We start from the raw sequence: 9,775 nt of genomic DNA, 5'->3' as shown, positions 1-9,775 counted from the left end.
TAACAAAAATGGGAACAGAAGCAAAAATCCAAAAACATAATCCACAAGATCAGAAAATACTGAAAACCAGGAATACTCACAACGAATGGGGCCAAAGATATGAAGACCAGCAAACAGTGACTGAGCAGGAGGAGTATTTATGGGAGAAAAAACAAAGAGCAGGCTAATTAGCAGATTGGGAGCAGGTGTGGACAGAGGAGTCTAGAAGGGAGCGAGGAGAAGGAGACTGACACAGGAGGGCAAACAGGAAATACCCAAAAATGCAAATACAATAATAAATAACAAGCAAAAGACAAAATGGAAATAAGACCCATAAAAACTCAGAGATCAAACTTTAAACAGAACCAAAAACATGACAACTGGAAAGAGGATGAAGCAGTTCTGCTAAAGCGGGTCCTAGTTCAACCAGAGCTCACATCTGAATCTACCAGTGGTGTCAAAAGTACACACATTTGTTACTTAAGTAGAAGTATTGATACTGCAGTTTAAAAACACTCTGGTAAAAGTGGAAGTATCAACTTGACCTCTTTACTCAAGTAAAAGTCAAAAAATATGTGCCCCAAAACCTACTTAAAGTATAAAGTAACCTTGAAAAACAAAAACAAAAAACAGCCAGATTCCACTATCTGAATTGAAAGCTTAATTTTTCGGCTATTTCGAAAAATTCTTTGAGATGGGGCCAAGGATGAGGGAGGTCTTGTTGGTCTCCGTCTCCCGATACGCTCTCGCCTGTGTCCGACCTTTCAGACATTTCAACATCTTTTTCTGAATCCAACATTGTAGCATGGCATAGACAATTCACGTTAACAGTCTGAAAAACACCTGCTTGCTTCTGATGATTTCCTTTAGCTAACCAATGAGTGATTGCTTTATATGACTCATCCAATAGCACTAGTTTTCACTAGATGTGGATGACGCCAATGATCTGCATTGGATGGAGCACATGACATGAAATAAATATTGATGAACATTAAACCGAAGCCAAGTGTACCGAGTAATGTTTGTTTTAAAAATGTAAGGAATAGAAAGTACAGATACTTGTGTGAAAATGTAATGCGTAGAAGTCAGAAGTAGGAAGAAAAATAAGTAATGGAGTAAAGTATAAATATCTAAAAAGTGTACTTAAGTACAGTAACGAAGTATTTGTACTTTATAACTTGACACCTCTGGAATCTACCCAAATATTAAAAGGAAACTACGACAGACATAAATGCTCCAACTACAAGTAGTATTCGACTGGCAAGATCTACTTCAACACGTCCAAGCTTCAGAAACCTGTTAGGAGTCTAAAGCAAATGTTTGCCTCAGGTTGGACTTGCATGTCACCTCTGGAAATCTCAACACCTACCAGCTCTGAGAATAGCACTGAGATCCAGCCCACCATCTGATGTTCTCCTGCAGCACCGTCTGCAGGGAGAGAGATGAACCCTGATGAATAAATATGACGATAACCTGAACCTCTGCTGTACTTTTTTTTTTTTTCCATTTCCCATATGGTTCCACTGAAGAGCGGGTTAAAGAAAGAAAAAAATAAAGTCAGATTTTCAAAAGAAGCCTCTGGGCTATTGTGTTTGCCAGTGTGTGTGCTGTTTTGTCAGGATGTGTTTGTGTGTGCGCGCTTGTGTGGGCGGCGCAGTGTAGGAGTGTGCTGTAGCTTTTTGACAGAGCCTCCAGTAGCATGTATTCGTGAATCTTTTGTTTTACTTTCCATCACTTTTCAGCTTGGCAATAATCACACCTAGCAGGGCCGCTCGAGTGCTGCTGCCTTTAAATGAAGAGCAGCTCTTTACGCTCTCGTTCCCCCAACCGGCTCAGACATGAAAGATAAATACCGGATTAACATGTTTTTACATTTATTTGACAAAACAATCAGCATTAGAGTGTAGAACAGGGGAGAGCGGTCTGCCATAAACAAAATAAACTTAACAACCTTAGTGAAGTATGCATATGTAGAATTTGCTGCAAGAGTGAAATTTAAGCAGACAGTCTGATAGAGCAGAGGCAAATGTGACATTCTGGCTTCATTGGAAAGAGATGTGGGTGGGGGATCGGTCTATTCAGGGCCAAACAGAACCTTGTTCTGACTATTTGCAGCTCTGCTGTAACAAAGACACCCAGACACAACAAGGTGAGTGTTTCTCTGAGTGAAGATGACAGGCTGTAATAAGGGACGCTTAGGAGTAAAAATGTGTTGCTCTTAACATGAAGGTCTGTTATTTTCTTAAAGCCATGCGCAACATGATCGAGTCTGAAAGACTTTTTTCATTTGAAGATATTCAACAATTAGAATAAGTAGTACTACGCTGATGTGAGATCATATCTCCACATCGTTTTCTTCATCCATTCCTGTTTTACCCATTTCAGTTCATCCTTTCCGGGATTTAATTTTTATTTTGCAATATTTTGTTCTCTATTTCTCTCTGTTTGCTCCTCTCCTTCAGCAGTTTCTCTGCTTTCACTGATCTCAGCTGTTCCACTTCTTCACCTGATTGCTACACCTGCTCCTCGTGCCTTCTTCCGCTATCATCGCAGCCCCAGCCCCTGTACAGGAGAGTGGAGGACCTCACCTATTCAGCCAGACCAACTATTCCCTCTAATGACCCCCCTTTCAGAGGCATAGACAGGTATGGGGCATTGCAGGCTAACAAAGAAGCCAAACGACCCCCATTCCAAAGGGGTCGACCCGTTCATCCGTTTCTATTTGCATGTTTTCTAAACTAAAACCAGGCTTAGTTGGGTTGCTGGATAAAACCTGGAACTAAACGCTATTTCTGACATTTGGAATGAAAAATCTTCCTGGATGGAAGAGAAACGTCTTCAAACTTGGAAACAAAGTCCAGAGGATTGATTTTGATTTTCTTTTTTTGGAATTTTTCCAGTTTTTAAACGTTTGCTGGTAAATGCTCTTTGTGGAATATTCTGTCACTTTGTTTCATGCATTCGATCCATTTTCCTGCCTGCCTCCAGGTTCCTCTGCTGATGAAATATTTCATTCATAAATGGCTTTACTCACCAGGCTGCTCCTGAGACTCTGCCTGCATTTGGACCTGCACATCATATACCACACTGTAAACATGTTTATTCATCTCATCTCATGGAGGATTCACCATCTTGAGGTCTTTAGGAAATGATCAGACTGATACATATTTTTTTCATGTCCAGACATCAACATATAAGTAGAAACATCTGCTGATTGATCTGTGAATTCAGCAGCCAGGATTTGAGATCAGCATTGCTGCTATATAGAATAAAATTCAACTTTATTGTCATTCCACTGTTGTAAAGGGGTTGGAGCTGCGATGATAGCGGGAAGGAATCAACTCTATTGCTGCACTGAAGGTTATTGAAAGCTGGAATATGAGTCCCCCTACCCCCCCTGTTTAAGGTTGGTTTTTCTTTCCTAACATAGATGGCTTCCTTCACGCCCCTCTCAAACCACCTGTCTTCTTTGTCCAAAATGTGAACATTCTGGTCCTCCAAAGAATGTCCTTTGTCCATCAGGTGTAGATGTAGCGCAGAGTCTTGTCCAGAGGAGGGCGCTCTTCTGTGTTGGGCCATGCGTCTGTGGAGAGGTTGTTTGGTTTCTCCAATATAAAGATCAGAGCATTCCTCACTGCATTGACCTGCAGACACCACTCTGGTCTTTAGGATGAACTAGTCTCTGTTTGGCTTGAAATGTTCTGGGATTTTGTGTTTGGAGAAAATCCTCTTGAGATTAATCTTCTCATCGTAATGTTCTGCTGCATGTCTTTTGGATTTCCTTGCTGATTTGACAAATGCCCAGCTTGGGTATGCGCACGTTTGGTTTTAGTAGGGACATGCTTGGCCCGCTGTTGGACGGTTCCAATGACTGTGTGAGTGGATTTCCCATTGACTTCAATGTTGAGGTTTTCCATTTTCTTCCATGCTCACCAAACAGTCCAGAAAAGGTAGCTTGTTGTCGTTTGCATCCTCTCTGGTGAACTTGATGTTGTGGTATACCAGGAGATGTGAAAGCTTCCACCTCTTTTAGCTGGATATTGACCAATGTGTCATCCGCATATCTGAGCCAAAGACTTAGTGGCGTTCCTCTGAAAGTCCATGTCTTCCAAGTAAAGAATGCTATAATTGAATTGAAAAGGCTTCCTGGATGGGAAGCGAAATGTCTTCAAACTTAGAATCAAAGTCCAGTGAATTGATTTTTAACTTTTTTCAAAAGTTTCAAAGTGCTGATGATTTCGATCAAGGGACACCAGTTGATGGCGTCCAGTCATTGATGTTCAAGACATTCTTCTTCTGGATGAGCCTGCAATGACAATATTAACTTGCATGTTGCTGATTCCTCTGCAATTTCTCACAGCCAGCATGCATGGGTCTGGTAATGTAATTAAACACCCAATAAGTGCCCCGAATGATCAGATAATTACCAACAAAGTAATCTGAAAAAAGTCAGTTTCACTTTCAGTTTTAAAGATGAATTTCCAGCTTTCTAAGCTAAATGAATCATCATCAGTGCAGACAGATTGTTTGCATGGTGCTGCATGAAGATAAGTAATGCTGAGTCATTCTGTGGTATTTTTATAAATGATGCAGCAGTAAAACACATGTTCTTTATACAGCTTTTATTCACGCTATAGAAATTTTCAAAATATCCCAAATCTATCATAGCCTTGATCACGTTTGGTGATCAAATTATTACTATCCCACCATAAAAAGGTAGTTTTTTTCCCCCAAAACATTTTCAGAATGTATATTTTTAGTGTTTATTTCTATTTGTTCCTGACCTGAATCTGAATCTGTCCGCAGACTTCCTGAGTTTTGGGCGCCCCTGTTCTGCTGTCTTTTACCTATCCTGTGTTTCCAGGCTGTTACCTGAATTCTACCTTGGATCTGTCTTCTGATTACACCTTGGATTAACCCTCCTGGATCCATCCGCTCCCCTTCATGCTCTGCCTGCTGCAAGAAGCTCCTCCTCTGGATCTCTATTACCAGCTCTGCACCAAACAACGGCGTTCTGCTCCTCTGGACGTCTCTCGCTCTTTGGAGCTAAGACTAAACTTTGCCAGGTTGTGACTTTCATGCTCATTGTTGTTCCTCATTTGAAGGTTTTGAAGTCACTAGAGGGTGCTACTGCTGCTCTTGGTGAGACGTATCGTGTTCACTTCCTGTTTGGATTGTTGAGCAGTGTTGTTGCTGTCCAGACTATCTCCGTCTGAAGATAAGTTATTTTTTCTGTGATATCTCTGTATCTCAGTAACTCTAACTGACCAGAACTACTTTAAAACATAGCACCTTCTGCTGCACTTTTCTACTGAGCACTTGTCAGTTTCACACGGTTTTATTTCTGATAGCAAGGAGTAGCTAGCCTAGGCTAGCGCTAGCTTAGCATTGCTATGGCTTCTCTCTCTCCCTCCCTTGACTCTTTTCCAACTCTTCCTTCTTCCTCTCCTCTCTCCTGCTCTCTGTGTCAGATGTTCAGTTATTCCTCTGCCTCCTTTAGTGATAATGGGATGTGTAATAAGTGTAGTATTTTTGTAGCTTTGGAGGCGAGGGTGTCAGAGTTAGAATCCGGGCTTCAGGCTGTTGAACATCCAGGAGTTAAAGTAGGCCCCCCACGTAGCTGTCCTCCAGCAGTGCCTGAGCAGCCAGGCGATTGGGTAACTGTACGCAGAAAGCGTAGTCGTGGATCTCTGCCCACTGGTCACCACCAACCCGTTCACGTTTCTAACCGGTTTTCCCCACTCAGTGACACACCCACTGAGAAGCCCACTCTGGTGATTGGCAGCTCCATAGTCAGAAACGTGGCATTAGAGACACCAGGGACCATAGTCAAATGTTTGCCGGGGGCCAGAACGGGCGACATCACATCCTACCTGAAACTACTGGCTAAAGGAGTACTTTCTCTTTTAGAAGAGAAACATGGCGACAGGCCCTGAGCCAGTTTCCAAGTCTATGGCATGAAAGAAAGTACATACACAAAAGTCCAAATAAAAGATCAGTATTAGCTCCCCTGAGCTGTCTGACTGGGCTTGATCCAAAAAAGATTTTTTTTTAAAAATTCTTTAAAATTGGGACAAATGGAGAAAATTCCAAGGTCTGCCTAACAAACAGGTTTACCCTGAGCGCAGACCTCAAGATACAAAAAGAAGCCTCCAAAGATCATGAAACCATCATAGGACCTTGCATATGTCCTTCATGTTTTTGTTCATGAGAATTAAACATTAATGGTGCATTTTAACACTGAATCCTAAACCTTCGACAATTGTTCCAGTTTCATCTACTTTTGCTTCCCTTAAAAATCACATGGGCAGTGAAAGAGTTTTGCATGACAAGTGAATTTGCACAGCGAGCGAAAGGAAATGCTTCTCTTGATTGTCTCTTGGTTGTTGATTTCACTTCAAAATGGTGGACAGGAATTCTACGGAGTGACTCACAGTTTTTTTCACTTTTAGAAGCCGAACAAAACCATCCCACGTTCACCAAATTCCCAGAAAATGGTCTATTATGTGTCATGATTTTATCTAGAGCTCTGACCCACATGCAGAAGACCAAACAGAGAGACCAGGGAAAAGTTTAGCGGGTTTTATTTTGAATAGGTTGAGAAGAGTCCAGTGCTGCTCTGAACACTGTCGAACCGGAACTGGAAAGTGAAGGGGAAGATACTGCGGTTAGTTCAGGCTCTGTGGGAAATTAGTTTCTTTGATTTGAAGAAGGGAATTAAGGCAACAGGACTCACGTTTCCAGTAAAAGGTGTCTCATAATGAATCCAGTTGGTGTGGGTTGTTCCAGTGAATGTCTTGTTTGTTGGAGGGCGGACAGGGTTTACCCAAAATGCGGTTATACCTTGGTGAACGGAGAAGCTGACTGGCACTTAGTTTTCCTGCGGTACTTGAACGGGTTATTGTGGAGATGAATGCCCTGCTCAGAGAGAATCCCAAAACAATCCTTGTGGGGAAAAGTAGACCCAAACCACAAACTTGAATCCTCAGCTCAGTTTGGTGCTCAGAGAATCCTTCCAGGGGGGAGAAGGTCCAAAACATCCAGTTTGCAGGATGACCTTCTGCCGAGAGGCAAAGACAAAACAACAAGGTTAAAACTCAGGTTGACAAAAACTCAGTTTGACTCAACAAAACTCAGCTTGGCTAGAGTACACAAAATGGCAAACACTCTGGCGTCGAGGTAGTGGCAGTCAGCAGCTTAAGAGTCCTCCGGTAATGAGGCAACAAGCTGCAGGTGTGCAGGGAGGCCCAATGAGGCAAGGCACCACCTGGTGGAGGAGAAAAGGAAACACAAAAACAGACCACACAAACTGGATTCCTGACATTATGGAGAATGCCTCCTTCACTGTAGGTCATGGCTACATCTAGTCCCGGACTGGTTTTAGCGACTGTAATAGAAACCATGCATTGTTTTGTTTTTTTCAGTTTCATCTACTTTGCAAGTGCAGAAGGCATCTGATTTCACCAAATTCGCAAAAAAACATTTGCACCAATAGAAATGTGACCTTTGCCTCTCTGATTAAAACATCTAGAAATATTTGCTTTTGTTGTGACCGTTTCTCTAGGCAGGCTAAACCATTTGGACAGAAGATACACCAAAAGACAAATACCAGGATGAGATAATGAATCGAATGCTGTATTCCAAGGAAATACAACGGTAAAAGTGTCAAAGTTCTTAGCAGTTTAGGAACCTTAGCCGCTCACCCTGTTAGAATTGACCATGAATCCCACCATGTGTCAGAGGATGTCCCAGTAAAAAGTGTCGACTGCAAAGGGAAATGGTGCTGAAGGAGGACACCGACACATTGCAACAAACCAAAACTTGAAGCTTAGGTCCTGATTTTATGAAGCTAATGTGAGGTGATTGTCTGTATTTACAGGAAAACTCAAATATTTCAAAGCCAAAAGTGAAGAGCTGGATAAACATTCCTCAGACTAATGACAGACATTATAAGATGGCTACAATGAGGAGCTAAGAGCAGCTATTCAGCCACAAAACACATTTCTTCTGATATCTGTAGTTTTAAGCAACTAGCTTCCTGACTTTTCATTCTGCCCTGTAGGTCATGTGACCTAGAGCGCCATATAACAGCAGTCAGAAATCCCTTTAAAAGTTGTTGCTAGCTAACAAAACAGATCCGAGACTTTGGTTTAACAGATTAAGATTTAGACCCTGTCCACATGAAGACAGATTCAGGCCTAAACAGAAAAGTTCTTTATCATCTAGAAGACGACGGTGTTTTGGGGTTTCTGAATGAACACCTTTTAAAACTAGATCATATTAAGTTTTATTAAACTAGATATTTCCTTAAACGTAAACATCTCAATGTTTACGTCATCTGCTGGCCACTGGACAACACATATACTCCACCTAAAGGACAACTACAATTCCTGGCTTGTTTCCTTCATTATGTCTCTCACCACAAACAGGTCTGACATAATTTCCCGGTGCTTTCGGGGGGATTGGGTACATCCTTGTGGAGGTTATATTTACTAAAATGATATCAGGATACAGAGAAAGTTTTGAAAGTAAGTAACTCCATAACCTCTCAATCTGCTTGTCCAAAGTGGTCTGCTGGTGGATTTATCTTCACAGTGTGAAGGGCTGTGTAAAGTCCTGCAGCAGTGTGTCACAGCTAGCTAGTTGCAGGTATGATACAGATATGATGCATTATTTTCCAATATTGAAGCGTGGTGCGCTCAAAAAGCAAGAGGGACAATCAGGGACTAGCAGGATTGTGGGTGTGGTGGGTGGCGTGTTTCTCCTCCGGTTATGGAGGTCATTCAACAACAATGGCGATCATGGTGTGGAGAACGAGAGTCGTACAGATGCAGGTACGTCCTCACTTCTCCGCAGACTCGCTCTGCTAGCTGCTCCATCTTCAGTCGTTTTCCACAATGGCGGTCAGACAAACGAAACAAGCCGGTAAAGAACCAAACAGGAAATATGCTTAGTGTAGAGCGGATACAGATTTGACCAATCAGAGGCCTCCTGTCTGCGATCACCTACAATTTTAGAGAGGAGCAGCAGAGTGTCTGGAAGTTACTTGTCTAGCGCCCCCAAGTGGCTGAATGTTAAACAGAGCTGCTCTAAAGTGTAAAACAAGGTTAACTCTTGAGGTTTAGAGGCATTTAATTGCTTCATATATTAAGCTTGAGACATCTGAAAAAACATTTCATTATAAAAAAGTAAAATAGGAAAATAGTTGAGAAGCTCAATAGCATTTTTATGTTTTCTAAAAGCTAAGAACTAAAATCTTAGTTACCTCCCTTGGTTGCCAGCTTTAGGGTAGCAGGTGGCTTAATGACTAACTTATTTTTACTCTTTCTTCTCTTCGCAAACAAATGGAGCAGAGGACAGAAATGAACGCTACCATATCTGACACCAAGACACAGCAGAGACTCTCACACTCCCACTTGGTATTTAACAAGTGCACAGTAATTTGATAATTACATGAAAGGTTTTCTTATTTCCATGTTCTAAAAGCCCAACAGTGCAGTAACATTTAGCAAAGCAATATGTTTTCTGACTTGAGTTTCTTCACTTGAGTTACCTGTGACCCTGCCTTTGGCTTCTGTTATATGGAAACGCTGCTGAGAAGTCACCAACTTAACTGTTTAGACACTCGGCTCAGTAATGTGAGTCGGCTGAAGAGTAGATCTTGTTAATAGTTCATAACCAGTTGGTTCTTTTCCAGTTGATGTCTCACCACTCTAACTTTGATCAGACAGATACTCCAACTAAGAGTTTGTAGAATGCAGTCAAGACCATAACTCACTGTCACGATATTAAAAGT

This window comes from Cyprinodon variegatus, unplaced genomic scaffold (assembly GCF_000732505.1).
Source record: "Cyprinodon variegatus isolate N-32 unplaced genomic scaffold, C_variegatus-1.0 Scaffold1008, whole genome shotgun sequence".
Lineage (NCBI taxonomy): Eukaryota > Metazoa > Chordata > Actinopteri > Cyprinodontiformes > Cyprinodontidae > Cyprinodon > Cyprinodon variegatus.
Note: the sequence above shows the minus strand (reverse complement) of the source record.